At 41.9% G+C, this 22,123-nt stretch overlaps 1 protein-coding gene and 1 pseudogene across 1 annotated transcript in view; one reads left to right on the top strand and one right to left on the bottom strand.

The window, feature by feature from the left end:
* Positions 1 to 22,123, top strand: part of PRKCA (protein kinase C alpha) — a 447,219-nt gene that overhangs the window by 56,518 nt on the left and 368,578 nt on the right. The gene's annotated exons all lie outside the window — the stretch shown is intronic.
* On the bottom strand, positions 10,101 to 18,421 carry LOC119513790 (annotated as a pseudogene).

The following is a 22,123-nucleotide window of genomic DNA, read 5'->3' as shown; positions in this document are numbered from 1 at the left end:
CATCTGAGGTTCTGCCTCTTTTTAATGAGCTTTAGTGATTGTACCCATCTAATGAGGGCCAAGATATTCTAGTGCTTGCATAGGCGGCTCGTGGGATGAGGTGCTCGGGTCCCAGGAATCATTCATAAAATGCAGTTTCCTTTCATAGGGGGCAACATGAATGAGTGACATGAAATCAGGTGTTTGGGGAGCCGAAGAGGCTCCTGGGAGAGCAGAACTGAAACCTATGCTGGCAGTTTCTCCTCTTCCTATCCTCTTATTAAAATTAATTCCCTGGGGCTGACTTCAGCTAGATGTTGGTCAGATTAACTCAATTGATGCTGAGATGAATGATTAATAAGCTTGGAAATTTTTAACTCCAGGGCCTAGAGGTACTCATTTAATCTCCAGTTGTTTTCCATCCCTACCCCACATGGTCCAGTGACATTGGTGGAATCTTTTAGCCACGAGCAACCCCACTGCCTGTTTTCACTGTTGAGTGTGGCTCTGTCCACTTCTCTGGGAGAATAGAGGAGGTGAGTTGGGGTGATAGTTCAGCTGTGCTCCCCCAACCTGCGCATCATCTACCTCACCCCTCCAGCCGGCTGAGATGCCACCTCCTCACCTCCTCCAAGGGCCTGCCCTGCTCTGCCATGCAGAGGGGAGCCTTCCATCCCCCCAAGAACCTGAGCAGTCCCTCGTCACTGCTGGGGGACCTGATCAATTCCACCAGCTACTACAGTTTTTTGTTTTTTTTTTTCCTTTGCTCAGGTGTCTAATCACTAAGGTGACCATATAATTTATCTTCCAAGCTAGGACACTCTTGAGAGTGGTGGTGGGGCACTATTAATAATTAAGCTGGGACAACAGGCGTAAACTGGGAGTGTCCTGGCAAACCTTGACATATGGTCACCCTCCTTGTCACTTGACTTGATTCCAGCCTTCTTAATGGTGAGGACAGGCCCTGTATGTCTCCTCCACCTCCACCGTGCACAGATAAAATTAGCTTATTGAGTGAAACAGTGAATAAAGCAATCGTTTCGATAAGCTCTAACTAGAGACAGGGATGGTAAATACAGCGTTTAGCAGCTATTGCCCATTTACCAGGTGCAAGATTTGAGCTGGGCTTGTCGCACAGATTATTTAATTTTATCTTCAGAATAGTGCTATAAATTAAGTACTTATATTTTCCTCATTTTTTGGAGGAAGATATTGATGGATAGAGAGAGTAACTAATTTGCCTAGGGGCAAAGAGTGAGCAGCTGAGCTGGGGTTCAAAGCCAGAGTCCAAGCTCATAGTCATTTTATTATACAGATAATGTATATATAGAGAGAATAATAGCATGTAATAAGGTGCTAATTATATGTTACCTCAAGCATTTTTCTTTAGTGAATCTCAGAAAGAAATCATCATTTCCTGCATATTTCCAACAAAGGAGTGCAAAATTTTGGCTATATATATATGATTACAGGATGTAGGTAGCACATAAAAGATATGATGTATGCATTTACTTTTACAGTTATTCTCTCCAAGTACCCCCATCTTTGGCAAAAATGTCATTTCATGCCCATTAAGAGTTAAATCTAGAGTTTCACCAAGCAACAGCAGTGGAACCAGATTCTTATCATCTGCTCCCAAATTGCCTGACACCACCTTGGGGTCACTCATGAGGTTGAGAGGAGGTCAGAAAGAATTAAGAATTCTTTGTGCAACTACCCTGAAATTCAGATTCACGTAAGACTATGTTGACAGTGATTTTCCTTGATGGAAACTGTGGGTAGACTTTGAATCTTTGAGAGACGGCCTAGCCTTATGGTGCAGTGTACAGCTTCCATCCAGCCTCTCCAGCTCCAAAGTCCCAGCTTTGCCACCTCTAGCTTTGTGGCCTCGGGCAATCCTTTATTTACTTCCCTCTGTCCCAGTTTCTGTATCTGTAAGACATGGACAATAATAGCTCTAGCCGCACTGGGATTGTCAAAAGAATTAAATCAATTAATACATGTACAGTTCTTACCATAGAGACTGGCATAGAGAGTGCTGTAATCTCCTATAGGGTTTTAGTTGTTATATATTTGCTGCCTGTTAAAGACCACTACATTATACATTAGAACAAGAAAGGAATGGCCTAATGGCCCGAGTCTTTGTGACATTTGGTAATGTTGCTTAAAAGCCAGATGGTGGATTTTCTTCTTAAAAGTGGTTCTTTGGGCCCTTTGGTGAAGAAACAGAAAAAGTAAGAAGCTATATCCAGGGGCTGAAGTTGGAAGGATTTAAAATGCGGATAGAGGCTACTGGTGGTGGTGGCGGGGGTGGGGGGAAGTATCAGTAATTAGGTATTGTGTAACAAGAGCTCCCACTGCATTGTTTTTTTCTTTTTTTTAAATGCAATTATATTGAGATTTATACACATACCATATAGTCATCCAAAGTGTACAATCAGTTGTTCACAGTATCATCATATAGCTATGCATTCATCACCACAATTTTCTGGATATTTTCATTATTCAAAAAAATAAGAATAAAAATAAAAGTAAAAAAAGAATACCCAAAACATCTCATATGCCTTTTCCCCCCCTATTATTCTTTTACTTTTTGTCCCCCTTCTTTCTACTCATCTGTCCATACACTGGATAAAGGGAGTGTGAGCCACAAGGTTTTCACAATCACACAGTCACACTGTATAAACTATATAGTTATACATCATCTTCAAGAATCAAGGATACTGGATTGCAGTTCAACAGTTTCAGGTATTTCTTTGTAGTTCTTCTGGTACACTAAAAACTAAAAAGGGATATGTGAAAGAAGGGAGCCGACTCTGTCTCTGTGTTCATGCAAAAGAAAGTTTTATTTTATTCATTCTACAGGTTTTTATAGCATACAAGGTAGTTTCCTGTGTGACTGTTTTCAGGTATTTCAGGGAGGGTGCATTTTTTCTAAAGCCATAAATTGTGATTGCATGTCTTTGATCTCAAGGGACAATCTCTTAGGGGCTAGACGGGAGACAGCAGGAGCAGGAGACAGGAGCATGGAAGGAACCCAGCTTTGTCCTTATCTAAATTGGTGCCTTTGGCCTTCTCCCAGCCTGGTGCCCGCCTTCAGGCTCCCAATGCTTAGGAGGCGGCCTCCCTGCATAACCTGTCAAGCCAGGGAACCTTCTGTGTCTCCACAGGGATATCTATATAATGCATAAGAATACCCTCCAGAGTGACCTCTCGACTCCATTTGATATCTCTCAGCCACTGAAACTTCTATTTTGTTTCATTTCTCTTCCACCTTTTAGTCAAGAAAACTCTTTCAATCCGTGATGCTGGGTCCAGGCTCATCCCTAGGAGTCATGTACCACACTGGGGATGGGGGGCAGTGAGTTTACCTGCCTCATGGACTTAGAGAGACAGGACACTTCTGAGCAACAAAAGAGGTTCTCTGGGGGTGACTCTTAGGCACCATTCTAAGTATACTTAGCCTCTCCTTTGCAGTAACAAGCTTCATAAGGGCAAGCCCCAAGATTGAGGACTTGGCCTACTACAGTAGTATTCCCCAATGCTTGTGGAAAATATCAGGAATTCCCCAGGTGGGGAAGTTTAATGTTTCCACACTTTTCCCCAGGCCCTCAAGGGGGCTTTGCAAATACTTTTTTATTCTCTGCCCAAATTACTCTGGAATGTATCGAGGTTTCACGCTAACCTTTCCAACTGACCAGATCTTACCCCCTGTTCAAGGTTCCAAGTAATTATGGTGTTTGAATAAACTGCCCACACAAGTTAAATTATATACTGTGCTACAGGAAATACAGATTTTGAATGAAATAAACATCTCTTCCTTTGGTCTGACACAGAAGTTGAGACTTTAAAACACAGTCGATATCATCCTTTTCCCTTTAGTCTGGATTACCTTAGTTCTAATCAAGTCCATTTCATTCATATCTCTAACTGAAGTCTGATCTCTTTTTCAGCTTTTTAACATTTGGTGTATGGGGTAATGCTGACATTCATAGCTGCTGAACTCTGGCTCTGAGTCTCAAGTGTCACACAGATACCCAAAATTACAGGGACAGACCAGGTTATACACAAACAGCTCAGCATCTTAGAATTTAGAGATAACCATTACAACTCATGAACAGATGTGACTGCTGTAAGAGCTTACAATCTAGCAACCTTTACAATAAGCCTTCCCCTGATAACATATAGTCTCACATTCAGTTCTCAGAGTTTGCACGTTATAGTTAGTCGATATTAGTGAGGCCTTATAATGTTTGTCTTTTTGATTTGGCTTATTTCACTCAACATACTGTCCTCAAGGTCCATTCACCTAGGTGCATACCTCACAACTTCATTTCTTCTTGCTGCTGCTCGATATTCCATTGTGTGTATAAAACTCAGTGCACCATTCCGTTTATTGGTCGATGTACCCTTAGGCCACCGCCATCCTCCTACTGCATTTTACTGTGTGGAAGAATCTCCTGGGGACCTTGTTTAAAAATGCTTCTGAGATTTCCACTCGGTAGGTCTGGGTGGGACCCAGGATCTGCGTTGATGTAGGTAGGCTGTGGGTCAGTCTTGGAGACGTTATTTTAGGTCCAACATCTTGGTTGCCTGTGAAGTAATAGCTCCTTGACAGTTGCAAAATTAGACATCTAACTGAAGCCACCTGAAAGTGAGATACACATTGATTACATACACAGATGGAGAGATACACTCTTAGAGTCTGTATATTACGATAATGTTTCAGAGTTGAATTCATAAATGTTTGGGTGTCACTGGTGAATTGCTAATTTTTTAAAGGTAAGCAGTGATACATTTACAAAAACTTTCCTGAGAGGTGAAAATCTTGATTATGTAAAATTTAAGAAACGTTTGCTCTTGGCTGATTCTCTGTGGCTTTGTTTTATTTTATGTTACATATATTCTTTAATATTAAGATATTCTGTAATCACTAATTTTTACTTTATGTAAAAAGCCAAATCCCACATAATTATGTAAGTATATTATTTCTTAGCAGTTCTCTCTGGGGAGTTTCCATAAGAAATGGATTGGCTGTGTGCACTGAGATGGATGGGTCCATATGGTCAACATAGTATCAACCGTGATGGGGAAAAATCAGCACAAATCTGAAAGGGCAACAAGGGAGGTAGATCACTGCATGGCCCATGCAGTCAATAGATACACACCGCTACTAGCTATGAAGACATGAAAGTACATATATTGTACATTATGGAAAGATTATTATATATGGGTAAATGAAAAATCAGGTTGAAGAACATTATTGTAAATATATGATAAATAATAAAGCTAATGTTTACTGAGTGCTTCCTACATACCACACACTTGAAATGTATTTCCCATTTACTCCTCACCACAAACTTATTCGCTGGGACTGGTGTTATCCCTGTTTTCTAATGAGGGAGTTGTGACCCAGAGAGGGCAAGTGACATGTCCAAGGTCACACAGCCTCCAGGCAATTGGCCCCCAGGGTCCTTGTGCTTTAACCACTAAATAGGACTGCCACTGCATTGACAGGTACACATTTTCCTTTTTTAAAGGCATGTGAGGATATTCACCAAAACATCCACAGTATTTATCCTAGTGGTAAGAGGATGGTGATTTAAATTTTCTTTCTGCTTCTCTGTATTTTCTCATTTTTCCTCAGCTGCCAGTTATTACTCAAGTAAGCCAACAAATAACCCTAATGGCTTTCTAAACTTACAGAGTTGTGTAGTGATATTGTTTTTGCTATTCAGGGATTTAGACGGAGATAATCAGAGAGAGGCTAAACCAATTAACCTCTGTCCTGAAGGTGCCATTGAAATTCTTGTGCCTGTTTTTATCATCAGTTTCCATCCTGTGCTAGGGTAGCTTCTCTCTTGGTATTTAAAACATCAAAGATTCAAGGCTTGGAAGTAGGTGAGCAGCCAGATTAAATCATCCTCAGCTTTTAGCATTTTTTCAGTTGACCCCTGGCCTCAGTTTACCATTTGCATTAGTATGGAGATGAGCGGGTTATTTCTTAGCATCTTCATTCCCAGAGGGTGGGTGTGGGGTTGGGGCTGCCTTCTCCTGCCTCCCCTCCCCCAGCTGGGTGGACATCCCTGATCCTCAGGGGAGAGAGGACAGTACTCTGAGCTGGTGGTACCGGGTCTGTACCTGAGGGTGGGGCTGGGCAGGTGGGAGCTCTGCCTTGGGGTGGGGGGCTTTGCCTCTTCCACACCCTGAGGCTGTGTTGCCTGGGCGGGGCCTGCATCCCGGGGCTCTGCGGGTGCCTTTCCTGCCCCTTGGGCACCCCTGCTCCAAGGAGGGGGTTCCCACATCCTCCTTCCTGCACCTCCACCTCCACCGCACTGTCCGTGTCCCCACTTGACCCAGCCTCTGCACCTGCTGTCTCTTTACCTGCTGCTTCAGTCTTCTGGGGGTCCAAGGGCTGTGTGGGGCTCCCGCATCCCTTTTGGAGGAACACTGCATTGTTTGTCCTCCTAAGAGATGGGTTGTTGAAGGCCCACTCGTCCTCTCCTGGCTTTGTCACTGTCGAGGCCCAGCTGATGTCTCCTTGGCCTCTGCTGCTCACAGGCCTCTTCCTGGCTGGTCCCTGGCTGCAGCCCAGCCAAGAGGAGGCTCCACTGTCCAGTTTCTCCCCTCATTCTCCAATCCCCTCTGCATCTCAGGCCCCTGAATTAACTAAGCAAGCAAACCAACAAATGCTGGTTGACTCTGTTAAGGAGAAACTGGATTTCAGGGAATGCTTAGCTCTCTTTATCAGCGGTTCAGAGCCCTGGTCTGTGGGGAGCTGCAGGGGAAGGTCATAAAGACATAATTACAACAGGCATTTTACTGAGGGCCTGCTAAGTGCTTTCCTCATTTGTTGACTCTTCCTCACTTTGCGTGGTATGTGGCCTCCAGCGGGTAATAGTTTAATGCAGGCATTTGCAGTCTAATGGGATTTATAATCTTACCTCTGTACGCAGCAGAAATTTTGAGAGGATTGGGCGTAGAGGGGGAGAGAAGTTCCCGAGTTGAATTAGAAATCATTCCGGATATAGATAAACATCTTCGGAAAAGGAAGTTCCTTAGCCTGGTTGGTAAGTATTTATTGTCTGTCACCTGGAACACCCGACAAGGGCACTGGCTTGATTCTGTAGGAGCTTTCCCATTTGACTTGCAACTGAATCCAGAGAGTGACTCAGAGCCTTACAGTGGAGGGTGGTTTATGCTTCCTTGGTCTGTTTTTTGAGAAACAGATGATAGTAGTGCTTCTAGCTTGTCTTGTTACCTCTCTGCATCTTGCCCTGTTAGCCTGGTAACTCCAGTTTAAGTATTTGGAAAAAACATCTCATGCATATTGCATTACACATGTTCTGTGTATCTGACTTTTCTTTAAACAAGGTCATGTGTTGTTTAAACTTTTGGGTCAGTTCCTGATGATTTGTTGTGCATGTGTGTTTTCTATCATATTTAAAATAGTTGGTTACATTCCTCAGAGGTTGTTTTACCTTTCCGGTCATTTAACAAGGAAATGCTAAATAGGGGAAAACAGATGCAGTGAGGAGGATATCTCTATAAAGATACAGAGGCTCAGAGTACACTGGTGGAAATCTCGCTGGATATGTCCCACAGTTCCTGGCTTCTTAGACCAGCTCTGCCTGCCCTGCCTGTTCCAACCATATGGACCTGGCACGTTGCTTCATCCTCCTAAACCTGGGGATTCTCAGGCAGGTGGAAAGGGGGGTGCTTGTACCTGCCCTCCCCAAATGATTTGAGTTGGTGTGAAGATCAGTTGAGGTTGCGGACAGTGAAGTGCTGGGGTTCTTATAAAACACGATGTAGGATCTCAGCAAAGATTCCATTGTTTATTCAATACATATTTATCGACCTCTTTTTGTCGGCTGGGCACTGTATTCTACACCAGCTTTCCTCAGAGTGCGGTCTGGCTCAGCTTGGTGGGAATGCAGATCCCTAGTCCCGCTCAGGCCAGCTGAAGCAGAATCTGCAGGCCCAGAATCTGTGTTTTAGCACTCCCTCCTGGTGACCGATATGTACTCAAGTGTGGGAAGTTCTGCCTCACTGGGAGGGATACAGAGACTGGTGAGGCTGGCACAGGTAACAGAAAGCCATGGTAGAAGGGGAGCGGGCAGGCCTGTGGATGGGGATGAGGGATGTGGGCACCTCCCAAGCTTGGAGCTCTGGTTTTATGCTCCAGGGCAAGGTATTCAGGTCTGGTGAATGTCCCCAGGAGAGGGAGAGAGGAAGAATGGGGGGTTTCCTTATAAATCCTTGCCCTAGCTTGTGACACCTACATAGCACCTTGCTGTGTGTGGAGAGTGGAGTGGAACTGTGAGTACAGACTGGGAAAGTACATTAGGGCCTCTTCCCTGCTGGTTTCAAATGGCATGGGTAGGCAAAGCAGCCCTGCGTGACCCAGACTTGAGGAGACCTGGGAACTCCGGCCCTGAGCTGGTTCTGAGTTGAGGTCAGCCCCAGTAGAGGGTGACTACTACGAATGCACAGCCTTGGGACTTGAGAGCATTGCAGTCCTCTTACCCTCTTGGGCACTGAGGACCTTGAGCTGTAAAAGAGGGATGTGCTTGTCCCGAGTCTACCAGTGGCTGAGCTGTTGTAAAGCCCAGTAACAGCTTCTTATTTCTGTTACTGATTTGTTGCTGTTCAGCATGAATGGATAAAAGGAAAAGTTAAGAATCATTGATAGAGATGGTAAATTGCAACCAACATATTTTAATGTCAAGGTTCTTCTAATTTTTTTTGGCCTGTCATATATGTAAAATTTTAATGACAGCTTTTTTTGAGATGTAATTCACATACTGTAAAATTAGTGTATTCACAGTGTTGTACAACCATCACCATTATCTAGTTTTAGAATATTTTCGTCACCCCAGAAAGAAACCCCATACCCATTAGCAGTCACTCCTCATTCTCCCCTGCTCCCAGCTGCTGGCAGCCCCTGTCCAGACTTCTGGATATTTCACATAAATGGAACCATACAGTATGTGGCCTTTTGTGTCTGTCTGTCTTTTCATTTAGCATGATCTTTTTAAGGCTCATCCATGTTGTACCATGTATCAGTATTTCCTTCTTTTTTATTGCTGAATAATATTCTGTTACATGGATATACCACATTTTGTTTATCCATTTGTTTGCTGATGGGCATTTGAGTTGTGTCTATTTTTTGGTAATTATGAATAATCCTGCTTTGAACTGACAAACTATTTTCCACAGCAGCTGAAACATTTTACTTTTCAACCAGCAACATAGAAAGGTTTCAATTTCTCCACATCGTCACCAACACTTGTTATTGTCTATCTTTTTTATTTAGTTATCATAGTGTGTGTGAAATAATATTTTATTATGATTTTTTTAAATCTGAATTTCATATAATTTTCATATCACAAGGTATTTTGACTTTCAACCATTTAAAAAATATAAAATCATCTTAGTTCATAAATTGCACAAAAGTGGGTGGCAGGACAGGCCAGTTTGCCTGACCCCTGTTCTAGTTACTATTCCAGCTCCAGGGAGTTAGCCATTCATTCCAAGAGACGTCTAGATGTCTCTAGAACTTGGTTCTACTTGACTTATGATAGATACTTAGCTTCCAACTGTATTATAGTCTCTGTATTCTTTTGGTAAAACTCTTCCAGAGTTAACTACTTCTGTTTGTAGATGATGAAATGTACAAAGATCCACTTCAAATGTTGGCACTGCTATGAACCTGGTCTCCTCCCTTCAACTCAGAATTAAGACTTGGTTTTTGTTTCTATATTCCAGTCCCAGAAGTAAGTTAGCTGTAGATGTTATCTGAAGATAGCCTTATGCTGTCTAGCAGTTATCTACAAACAGGCTCTAGCTTCTCCAGGAACACAATGGGATGAATTTAGTTTAAATGTATTAAACTAAGAGGCATTAACTCAAATGAGCTTAAATGCATTTTTATGTTTAGACAACCTACCTACATGTTTTTCTTAAAAACAATGCCTCTGCTCCAAATAAATCAAGATCAAAGTAAATGAAGAGGTCAAGATGGCATCAGTCCATCTGTCTAAGCCCTGGTATTGTGTGGATGAAAAGCAGCTGCACTTATGATGACAGGTGATAGAGCCAAGGAACTGTCAAGTTTGTCAACATTTCTCCATTTCTAAACTATCCTTAAAGAAGATCACATATGGGGCCACGACATCCTCGCGGTAGTCTTGGAGAGCAACCATACCGTATGGATTCATATTTTCACCAATATAGAACTAGTGGTTTTTGAAATTAGCAAGGACGTGCTTGACTTGTTCTGCAGCCCATCATAAAGGTTTATTCTTTCTGGTCTCTGTTCCTCAAAGTTTGCCTTTGATTGATTTCATGTAGTCTTTGATGTACTTCCTGTAGGCTTTTGTGAAGCTGGTTTCCTGCAAGTGATGGTTCATGACCATTGACACTGGCGATGTCTGTGCTTTCCGTACCTTCACCCTCAGGGCCTGGGGCAGAGGCTTTTCCACCAATGAGCAAGTCATCAATGCCACCCTCTGTCCTACTCTTAATATGGTTTTGATTTGCATTCCCTGATGACTAATGATGAAGTTGAACAGCTTTTCATGAGCATATTGGCCTTTAGTGTATCTTCTGTCTTCTTTGGAGAAATGACTCTTCAAATATTTTGCCCATTTTTAAATTGGGTTGTCTTTCTACTATTGAGTTTTGAGAGTTCTTTATATATTCTAGATATACGTCCCTTCTCAATTACGTGATTTAAATATTTTCTCCCATTCTGTGGTTTGTCTTTGCATTTTTGTTCTGGCATCCTTTGAAGCACAGAAGTTTATATTTTGATGAAATCTGATTTATCCATGTTTTCTTTTGTCACTTGTGCTTTTGGTGTCATATCTAAGAAACCATAGCCTAAACCAAGGTAATGAAGATTTACAACTATGTTTTCTTCTAAGAGTTTCATAATTTTAGGTATTATACTTAGGTCTGTAATCCATTTTGAGTTAACTTCTGAATTTTTTCTAGTTTTTTGTTATTAAAAGTAGTCTTTGGTTATTGAAGTATATAACTGATAAAAAAAGAACTTTGATTTTTCTAAAAATGGTTATGATGCTCTTCTCTGTTCTGTTATTGAAATTACTGGTCACAGGATACTCAAATCACAGTTTCAGTTTTTTGAGAAAATAAATGCATGCCCTGGTCTCAGATTAATTTTATTCTGAAATTGAACTGACTGCCAAGACAAGGCCCAGTTTAGGAAATGTTTTGACTTCGTCCCCAGCGAGCAATTCAAGAATCACATATAACAAATGTAAGAATGTAAACATTTATAAAGGCTGCCTCAGAGGAAAATTTTTGTTTAAGTAAAGTGTTGTATTTGACTTTATGGAAAAAACTTGAAAGTATTATACCCTTGTTGTCGATCCTTATTTACATTTGGATATGTAAATATACTTTATATTCTTAATCGGGGGTAATTAACACATCTACCTCAGGCTTCTCTTAATTTCCTCTTCGAAAATGAGGGAAAAAATAGTATGTACTTCATAGGGGTTATTTTGAGGATTGGATGAGTTGATGTATTAAAAGGCTTAGAATAGACTCTAGCATTTAGTAAATGCTCGTTAAGTACTTTTTATTATTAAATATTCCATTTACTTATCTGACAATTTCCTGTACACATTTAAGCCACAGCATTATCTGTACTTCTCACTTAAATATTAAACATAGCTATAAAGTTTTTGAATTATTGTGTAAATGTATGATAATTATAATTTTTGCCTACAATAAGGAAATAGTAAAGAGTTCTTATGAATAACTCAATTAGATAAGTCTAATAATGTTTCTTGTTTTTGGAAACAGAGTGTTCACTTTGTTATAATAACCTAGATTCAGAAAAGCAGTTGTAGAGCCCACTGGCAGAGTGGCTTGGTGTGTTGGAGTAATTCTTATTCTTTTTTTTTTAGTGCAATTTTATCAAGATATACTCACACACCATATAATCTGTCCACAGTATACAATCATTGGCTCACAGTTTCATTATATAGTTGTGCATCATTGCCACAATTTTAGAACATGTTCATTACTCCAAAATAAAGGATAAAATATTTAAAAAATAAAAAAGAAATAAAAACACCCATACCATCTCATATCCCTTAACCCCCTATTATTAATAAATATATTTTGTTATTATTTTATTACTCATCTGCCCATACACCAGTTAAAGTGTGTGTCAGTCACCAGGTTTTGAAATTATTTGTTCTTAATCACAACAGCTTAACCAATGGAATGTTGCTAAGGCTTTCATGAACAGCACCAGTGATGGTGTAAAAGTCAAATCAAGCAGGCAAAAGCACAGCCCAGTACGCAATATATGTCTGTCTCTTAGAAAGACTCCTCCGGAGTCAATTAGTTAGGTGTTCTGTTTTGCTTCCGGGCCCAACCTGAGAAAAGTCCTGGATTTGAGAGAGATGCTCAGGGGTTTTCTGGGGGTGGCTTTGGGCCAGTCCTGTGTCTGATTAGTAGTCCTTTGCAGCGGGCTTTTCTGTGGGAGAAAGCTTGAGACGCTGTCCTTATAATTGTTGTCACTGCCGTATGTGACTGTTCAAAGTGGGCTATTATGAGAATAAATCCAAGTCAGTCAAGTGATGATAGGCTTATTATAAGAACATTTAGTAAGAAAACAAGTGGCAGTGGCATCACTATCTTGGAGGACTTATAAAAGAACCAGAAGCATTCAGAGCATCATGAAAAATCCTGTCGAGTTCTAAGAAAGAAAGTAAAATTGTTTTTGATGAAACTATTAAAGTTAAAGGTAAGATATGCTTGGATAAAAGTTAGGACCCCATTGTACTTCCCTATTTTTGATGAGTTTATGCATTTTTGGGGGCTTTTAGCACTCTTCAGCATTTCATATGCACAGTGTATTTGCTTTGCATCTTCGCCACAATTTTAGAACTCACCTGCCCATTCAATAAATAGGTATTAAATATGAATGAACAAATTTATGCCCATACCACTCTAGGGCTTAGAGTATAATTTTCTACTGTAATGATTACAGAGGGTTATGTTGAGTGTTACCTTTTGATCACTATTGGTCTTGGTCATGATTTACTTGACACTGTAGCCTTGATCAGGAATAAGATCCCGTTACGTAACTTTTTAAGTGGTAGCTGTTTTATTGGAATAGTGACTGTTTTAGGATAGGGCTTTGGAAGCTTCTGATAGTCAGTCAAAAACAGGAGTTTTCTCATACATTTTCTAATAGAATGACAAATATGAAGGGGTAGGGATAAAAATTATCTCTGGCTGTTGAATATTTGCTCCTTTTCAGAATAAAACATCACAATTTCATATCATGTTTTCTAAGTTTTGGACTTTTTTAGGGGAACATTCTGAGTTTTATAAATATGTTTTTTGCTTTTTTTTTTTTTTTTTTTTTACAATATTTGTGTTTGTCTCTTTCTCTTACTTCCTCAGTTCTTCTAACATCTTAAATTACCCTGTCTTAATACTAACATGAGTCAATAAACACCCAACCTGGACCTTTGAAAATGCTGCCTTCCTCTTCTTTGATTACTGAAACATTTCTTTTGCAATAGGGTCTTTCTGAATTATGTAGCAGGTTTTGCTTTGTCTAGGATCAGGTGTGCTCATGTGCGGAGCAGCCACTGTCCGTGGATTGTCCGGTGTACTGGCTGGAACTGTCCTGGACAAAAACGGTGTGTGCGTCAGTCTCTTTCCTTGCTTTATGTTCCCTGAAGCTTCATTACTATTCTGTCCTCAGCCCATCAACTTGGAGTTTAAAATAGGAAAGAGACCATTGAACCAAGTATTTAAATTGCTCTGATGATTATATATTTGCTGAGAAAGACATTGAAAGGCAGTATTTTTGTCATTTAAGTAAGTATCAGATACTTGACTTAATCTTTAACCTGGGATTTGCCAGCTCTGAGGTCAACCCCCATCCGCCATCAGGATGGTCATGTTATTTCATAAGGCTCTGCGCTTCTCCTCCACTGAAAAGCTTTCTAATACAAAGCCCAAAGCTCTAGTCCTTCCTCTGTGTTACCATTAATAAACTTCATATCATTTTTTGTAAAAAAAAATTTTTTTTAAATTAGAGAAGTATTAGGTTTACAAGTAGAAACACTTTTAAAATTTAAAATTAATATGTATTCTTGATAGAAAATTCAAACAGGTGGAAGGGCACAAAATACTTAAAAAAAAAAAAAGTCCCCTTTCCCGTGCTGCAAGCCAGGCCCATTTCCCAGGGGTCACCACTGTTGAAGTTTCTTGTCTGTCCTTCTAGAACTTTACTTTGTCTTTCTCCTTCTCTTTCTCACTCTGTTTTTAACCCACATTGGATCATACTAGCTTACAATGCTGCTGCAACTTGCTTTTTTCACTGACAGTGAATCTTGGACCTCTTTGTGCATCATACTTTATTTTGTAATAGTTTTGTATTTTTTCATTGTGCCATAATAATTTAGCATAATTAATGTAATTAATTTAGGTTACATCCTGTAAACAAAGCAGTGGTGAACATCCTTAGATACTTGGTTTTTTAAACAAAGCTGCAGTGAATATCCTCAGTCTGCCTGGTTTTGAATCCTGACTCTACCAAGTGCTAGCTCTTTGATGTTGAACAAATTGCTTTACCTTTCTTGTCTTCAGGTTTCTCTTCTGTAAAATGGGAATAATAATAATAATACCTACCTCATTGTTACGAGGAATATGTTAGCTAATATATGTGATGCACTCACAATAGTGCCTGAGACATAGCCAGTGCTCAGTCATTGTTAGCTCTAGCTATGGCTGCATACATTTTTGGGTACTTAAAAGTAGTTGAATAAATTCATAAAAGCATAATTGCTGGGTTGCTGGCTTGTTTCACCGAGTTACTCTTCTACCAGTAATTAAATGTCTAATCTTTAAAAGACATAGTTTTTTTTTTCTTTTCTTTTCTTTTAACATAAGGCAAAGAAAATAAGCAAGAATGCTCCTTCATGACTTCCTTTTCCTTATCTATACTTTTGACCTTGCTACATAATGACATGCCTTATGAAATGATGGCATGATAATAACTGCATTGTATAGCTCTTCTTGGAAGAATTGTTGAAAATGTGGAGATTCTCAATGGTCTTCAGACATGTGGTTGAAATTTTCTTCCTCATTGTTTCAATACAGTGTATTTGACTAAGAGAGTAAAGGTTACTTCCTGCGTATTTAGTGTTGCTTGGTATTTGCATTAAGCAGGTACATCCTGCTTGATGAACAGGGCGGAGGCCCATTTTAACGATTGACATCAACTTGTAGTTGCACAGGAAAACACTCCTAGATGAATTTTCCTTTTCACTGGGCAGATGCAAGTGAAATGCTGGGCCACAGGGAGATGTGCTTCCTCGAGTGTGGATAGAAAAATTGAGGTTTCTGCCTGCAATACCTGGTGGAGCAGGCTTTGTTATCGATCACAGGATCAGATCATTTCTAACAGCCAGCTGTCCCCACTGCAAGGGAAAATAGAAGAAGGGAGTAAATCCAGTGAGAGCAGCTGCGGGGTAAAGCCAGGAAGGACCTGGCAGCCTGGAAGGAGGGATCCTGTCCTGTGTCCTGGTGTGGGTGACATCCCTCTCCTTTTGGCAGAGACGCTTGACGGCCCAGTCAAAGGGGCCTTTTCGTTGTGACCTTCCTGCAGGGCTAAGAGGGAAGGGTCATTGGAGAAGTGTCTTCTAGCAGAGAACAGAGGTTGTGGGCTGAGCTCTCCCTTGCTCTGCTGCTTCTGTTTTGGTTACTGTCCTCAGCATCTTCCCAAAGATTTCCTGGTTCCTCCTACCTTGTGGGGCTCCCAGCTGAATTCCTGCTTGCTCTGCCTGTGTGAGCCCCCACAGGCGTCCCAGCAGCTCATTTGGGAAGGAGCCCCTGGAGTGGGGCCACCCACGGCAGAGGTAGACAGGAAAGTAGAGAAAGCCATGGCCAGCCTGTTTGGTAGATTCGCCAGATTGCTACCCACGTTACCTTGGATGGAAAACTTCCTCCCACTGCACTCAGCTTCAGTTGTGTTGTCCCTGGCTCCTTCTAACTGATCCTGTTCCAAGACAGCTGTCCCTCTGTCCCCTCATTGGCAGACTCCTTTCTTGGTGAGAAGCGGTAGTTGACCTCTTTCTGAAATTGGCATCGCAGCCCTAAGACAGAAGGGCAGACAGTGTCTGGGCTTGAGGCGGGGCAGGTGACCCAGGGAGAGGGTGCAGATTAACCTGAGACCCCAGGCCAACCCCTGGCTGAAGGCCGCAACCCTGACTTTCCTGACAGTCAGGGTCATGATATAAAGCGGCTATTGAGAGACAGACAGAGACAGGGACACACAGAGACAGAGACAAAAAGAGAGAGATACAAAGGCTTTAGCTTTCCAGAGAAACATAGATACTCTTGGGTTTGTTTTGGGTTTTGTTTGTTTGTTTGTTTGTTTTTGTTTAGTTTTTCTGTAGAATCAAAGAATTTTGGAGACAGATCAGAAATTAGAGCTATCTGAGTCAGTGGATTTTAACCTCTGTGGGTTCCAGTCCTCTTTGAGAATTTGGTGAAAGCTATGACCTTCTCCCCAGAAAAATGCGTACTCAGTGTACTTATACAGAAAATGTGCATGCAAGTTTAAGGGGTTCGTGAGCCCCTCAGGTTTCTCCCTACTGTGGTGCAGCCGTGTCGTCCTGCACATGAAGGTCAAGGGAAGGACAGTGACTTGCCCAGGGTCAGAGAGAGCACAGAAATAGTCAGTCCCCAGAGTCCTTTGCCTTGCCTTTTCCACTCTGCCATGTTGATTCAGTGGTTGTGGGTGACATCATGTTTTGTTTAATTTGAAGACCTGGGGCTGGTAACCCAAAGATACTTTATTTAATACCAAACAGATGGCATTTTAGGAAAGAAGCAAATACAGATGTAGAGGAAGAAAGAAAAAGGTATGGAAAAATAGTAAATTCGTGGGCATTCATGGTGAAAGTTTGATTTAAACCATTTATGTAAATATTATTATTTTATTTAAGAAATAACATCATGTATCATAACTGTCTTAGACATTGGGGCACGTGCCCACCCAGTTTTCAGCCGTGAGACTGACCAGAAATAAATGCCACTATTCTTTTCCTCACTCCTTCTCCTGTGACATCCATCAAAAGGCCTCACATGTAGAGGGTGCTTAGGTCAATATTTGTGGAGCTGAATTTCACTTATACCAATAGGCTGGTCTGAAGGGAGAGGAGAGAGGAGTGTGGCTGGCTTTGGGCCTGTGCCTCCCTAGAGACAGGCCTGTGGACCTCTCCTTCTGCAGCATGGCCTCCATGAGGAACATCGGCTCATGGACCAGGCCAGTCTTGTTTAGACTCTTGGGGGATCTCTAGCTCTGTGACCGTGTAACTTCTGCCTCAGTATCCTCCTCTGCACAGTGCACTTTTGTAGGGTTATTTTAAGGATTGCAGAGACTGTATATGAAAAACCAGGGTAGCATCTGGCTCCTACCACGTTCTCAAGAAATGGTGACTGGTGCACCATCTTCAACATCATCTTTTATTGTTGCCATGGCTGATGCACTTGATCTGAACCAGGATGGTTGACAGTGCGTGGGTGTGGCATGCCCAGTGGGCTTGGCAGTGCTCTGATCCTATTTGAAACATGTGACTGCTTCGTTTTAGATCCTGGCCAAGGAGCAAAGTTAGTGAAGCATCCTCACATTTTATGATTAGATTGAAAGTGACCATCTACTTTTTGCATTGGTTGTTTTTTCACGTTGGGTAAAAAAATGGTTGACCCTAAAATTTCATTCTTATACACAATCTTAATGTTCTAAAATTGTAGATATGAAGAATTTACCCATGTAAAATGTCTGTGAGTAATTGTTTATCTATTTGTAAATAATCTAAATGACAAAAAAATTTCTGGGAATGATGTAAAATTATGGAATATATATATCTTACATATATATAATTTTCTTGTTCTCTGGGGTACTTATAAGCATGATAGAAATGTTCATATTGATAGTTTTGCATTCCTGGTCTTCTCCAGCTATGGTAGCCCAAATTAGGTTGCAAAAAATAATTTTCAAAAGGAAAAGATACCCTTGAGCCAACAAAGAGCCAAATAGGAGACAAGAAGAAAGAACATACAGTCTGCTCCTACTCAGTTTTATGTCTTTAATGAACACTGCTTTTGATCTAAAAAGGAAGAGAAAAGGACCAAACCATCTCCACAGATGTGTGTGTGTTTCTGAGCTGTCAACGGTGCCTCCGTGATTTTGTGGCGGGTGGATGGAAAATGCTGTGAACTTTGATTTCAGAACTTCCCTGTGAGTCTCAAATTGACGCCTGGTGATGAATCCACCTGTGGTCCCAAGAAGGCGCTCCATTAGCCGCTTCTTGTTCAGAGGAAGGGGCCGTGGGGTTCTCTGGAGGTGCTTCCCAGGACTGCTGTTTGTCATTGTTTGAAACTTTAAGCACAAGCAGAGCCATCCAGAGCTTGCTCTCCATGGAATGAGCAGCCACGAGTCACCAAGCAGGAGGAGGCTGGTCCACCTCCGTTCCAAGGATCATCTCAACACAGCTGGGAGCGGGAGTCCAGTGCTGGGCTGTCAGTATGGGAAGGCGAATAGCTGAGTGGGAACCTGGCAACCTCAGGCTGTTTCAGAGGTGAAACCAGACCCGCCTGAAGACTTCTGCTGGAATCCAGCCCGGGGGGAGCAGGGACTGCCTATTCGGGTGACAGAGCAAATGGACTCGTGTTCAGCACCTTAGGCAGGGAATTAAAAGTACTGACAAGGGCTTTCAGGCATTTTCCAGTCTCCACCCTGTTGGCCGGGAACCTCGGCTGCTTATCATGCATGTGTCCGCCATCTGAGTGGTGGAGTATGGAAATGGGAAGGAGGAGAAAGTCATCTTTCTCTGCTGATTTTGCTTGTGTTGGTACAAGCACCCCCTCACTTGGACAAATCCTGCTGGATGCTTCAAGGCGCCATTCAGCTTTCACCTTCTTTCTGATCATTCATTCATTCCACAAATATTTGTTGGTTGTGATGTGTTCCTTGGGTGCCCCTTGGCTCCCTCTTCCTCCTCGAAGCCAAGATGGATGCCTCCACATTCCCTCCTTCTATAGCACATTCTGCTCATCTCCAGTAGGATGCTTGTAGCATTCCTGATCCTGGTAATTTGCTTCTCCCAAATGGACCAAGAGTCCCTGGGGTTGGGGGCAGAGGCTGGTTCATTGTACCATCCCCAGGGCCCACCACAGTGCCTGATGGTGGGAACTTGAATGCTTATTGGAAGAAAAAGTCCCACAGTCCTCTTTAAGCAATCATTAAATGGTCATTTAGCAATCATAAAGTACAACAGTTCATTAATTTATTCAACAATTAATGATTGCGCCCCTACTATGTGTTATTTCAAATAGTTTAAAAATTTTATTTTATTTTGAAAACTTTCAAACTGACAGAAAAGTTGAAGGAACAGTGCACTGAACACTTGTCATCCTGATTCACCAACTTTTAAAAACTTGGCACACCCGCTCCATCCACCCATCATCCATCCATCCATCTATCCATCCACCCACCCACCCATCATCCATCTACCCATCATCCATCCATCCATCTATCCATCCATCCATCCTTCCACCCATCCACCCACCTATCATCCTTCCATCCACACATCCATCCACCCATCATCCATCTACCCATCATCCATCCATCCATCCATCCATCCTTGCATCCATCCACCCACCTATCATCCTTCCTTGCATCCACCCATCATCCTTCCATCCACCCATTATCCATTTACCCATCATCCATCCATCCATCCATCCATCCTTCCATCCATCCACCCACCTGTCATCCTTCCTTGCATCCACCCATCATCCTTCCATCCACACATCATCCATCTACCCATAATCCATCCATCCTCCATCCATCCACCATCTGTCCACCCATCTGTCCGTCCATCCATCATTCATCCATCCATCTGTTCATCTACCCATCATCCATCCATCCATCCATTATCCAGCTCCCTCCCTCTCTCCTCCTTTCCCCTCCCTCCTTCCTTTCCTCCCTCTCTCCTTCTTCTCTTGCTCTTGTTCTCTCTCTCTCTCTCTTCACACACACACCCCTACACACCCAGTCTTTTGCCCAGTTATCTGAAAGTAGAGACAGAAAGGTACTCTACCCCTTAAATATTTCAGTCCTATGAAAGGAATATGATACGCTATGAGGAAGTGTCATTACAGAGGAGCAGAGTGTTTTGGGAGTACAGAGCAGGAACAATTGCTATTTAAAAAGCTGGAGCAATCAGAAATGATTTCTTTGAGAAGGAAACGTCTGAGCTGAACCACGTGTGTAGATACCAGTTTACAGTATCTATGTCTAAAATTTTAACAATAGGGAAAAGGTACAGCCTTTCAAAAGGGATATTTCTTCTTGAAAAATTCATTCAACTTTGCCCTATTTGGAGCTCCTGCTTTTACACTTCCTCTGTGGTTGTGTAATAGCCACACTTATTATTTCCTTAGTCTCATGGGGACTGTTACTGAAAAAGTGCCTTTAATTTTGCTTGCATTCACTAGTAGGTTTATTAATTGGCAGAGGGGGCCGTGTAGTTCAGTGGAGTATTTAGTCAGCTGGGTTCTCACTTTTATGCAAAATACTTGGGAAGGCTGAGTGACTTATAGCACCAAACAAATCCAACTTTTCCATTTTAATAATAGCTATGGCTTAATTTTGTAATTATGCATAAGAATTCTATATATTCATCAGTAAAAAGAAGTGTAGGCCTGGTTCGTGGTCAGAGTTGCAGCTGTTTCTACCATATAATAGAGGGTTTTGCTAAACCTCAAACTGTATCCTTGAAGCTGAAAGGCCACCTCTGGAGCACTTTGGGGACAGCATACATTGCATGACGTCTTGAGCCATACACCATGTGAAGATATAGCACATGCCTAGAGCAAGGAGAGAAAGGCACTTTCAAGCCTAGCAGAAATTTTATTGATTAAATTGAGGGAAACTTACAGAAAATAAATGTTGAATGTTGGTTTGGGGTGAGAATAACAAGTGTTTGTTTGAAATGGAGGTAATTCCAAACATGCACCAGTGGGTTTCTAGAACACAGGGTACCATGCAAAGTGGTGGCTGTCACTGTTAGCAAGTCTAGGTTTTGATTTTGCCTTTTCTGCCCTCTGAGTAAAATAAGATGAACCACTATTTGGTTTTGTTCAGTGCTCCAGCAGATGATTCATCACTGGAGGGGGATGTACAGAGGTCTGGTTGGGAAAATGTGGGATAGTGGCAGAGCGCACATCTTAGGACAGGACAGTCCGCACTTCTGTGATTTCGTCCAGTTGGGTGGTGGAGCTCCCATGTGTCGCGGGCACTGGTCTTTCTTATTTCATTGACATGTTTCTCCCAGACACATACAATCCACATTACCACCCAAATCAAATTCGCAATAGTCTCAGTTCAGTAGACAACAAAAAGTAGATGACAAAACAACCAACCTCTATTTACCAGAGAGTGGCTCTGATGGGCCAGGAGGGGCCACTGACTCAGGGCTGGGGACTCTGGAGCCTGGGCCTGCACAGGGCCTGGAGGGAGCAGGACCCAGGGCCCCTTGGCTTGCTGTGGCCTCTGTGCAGTGCTAGAGCATCAGAGCTGGTGGAGGACACAGCACGGTCAGCTGCCCCGGGGGCCCTCCCTGAAGTGGGGGTGGGCCTGACCCCTCACATACACTGACTTTTTAAAAAAACTTGTTATGAAATAATTTCAAACTTACAGGACAGTTGCAAAAATAATATAAAACCCATATATACCCCTGCATACCCAGACCCACCAACTTTTAACCTTTTGCCATATTTGCCTTATCATTCCTTCCTTCCTTCCATCCATCCATCCTTCCTTCCTTCCATCCTTCCTTCCATCCATCCATCCATCCATTTTTTAAACATTTGAGAGTAGATTGTATACATCATTAATATGTCCGTGTATTTCCTGAGAACAAGCGTATTCACTTATGTAACTACCTTAAGTGCAGTTATCAAGTTCAACTATTTAAACATTGACATAAAGCTTATCGTCTGTTTTCATATGTCCCTAAAATGTCTTTGGAGCCTTTTCTCCTCCATTATCAGTTCCAGTCCAGGATCATGT

Source organism: Choloepus didactylus, chromosome 18 (genome assembly GCF_015220235.1).
Source record: "Choloepus didactylus isolate mChoDid1 chromosome 18, mChoDid1.pri, whole genome shotgun sequence".
NCBI classification, from domain to species: Eukaryota; Metazoa; Chordata; class Mammalia; order Pilosa; family Megalonychidae; genus Choloepus; species Choloepus didactylus.
This window is presented reverse-complemented; position numbering and strand designations above follow the sequence as displayed.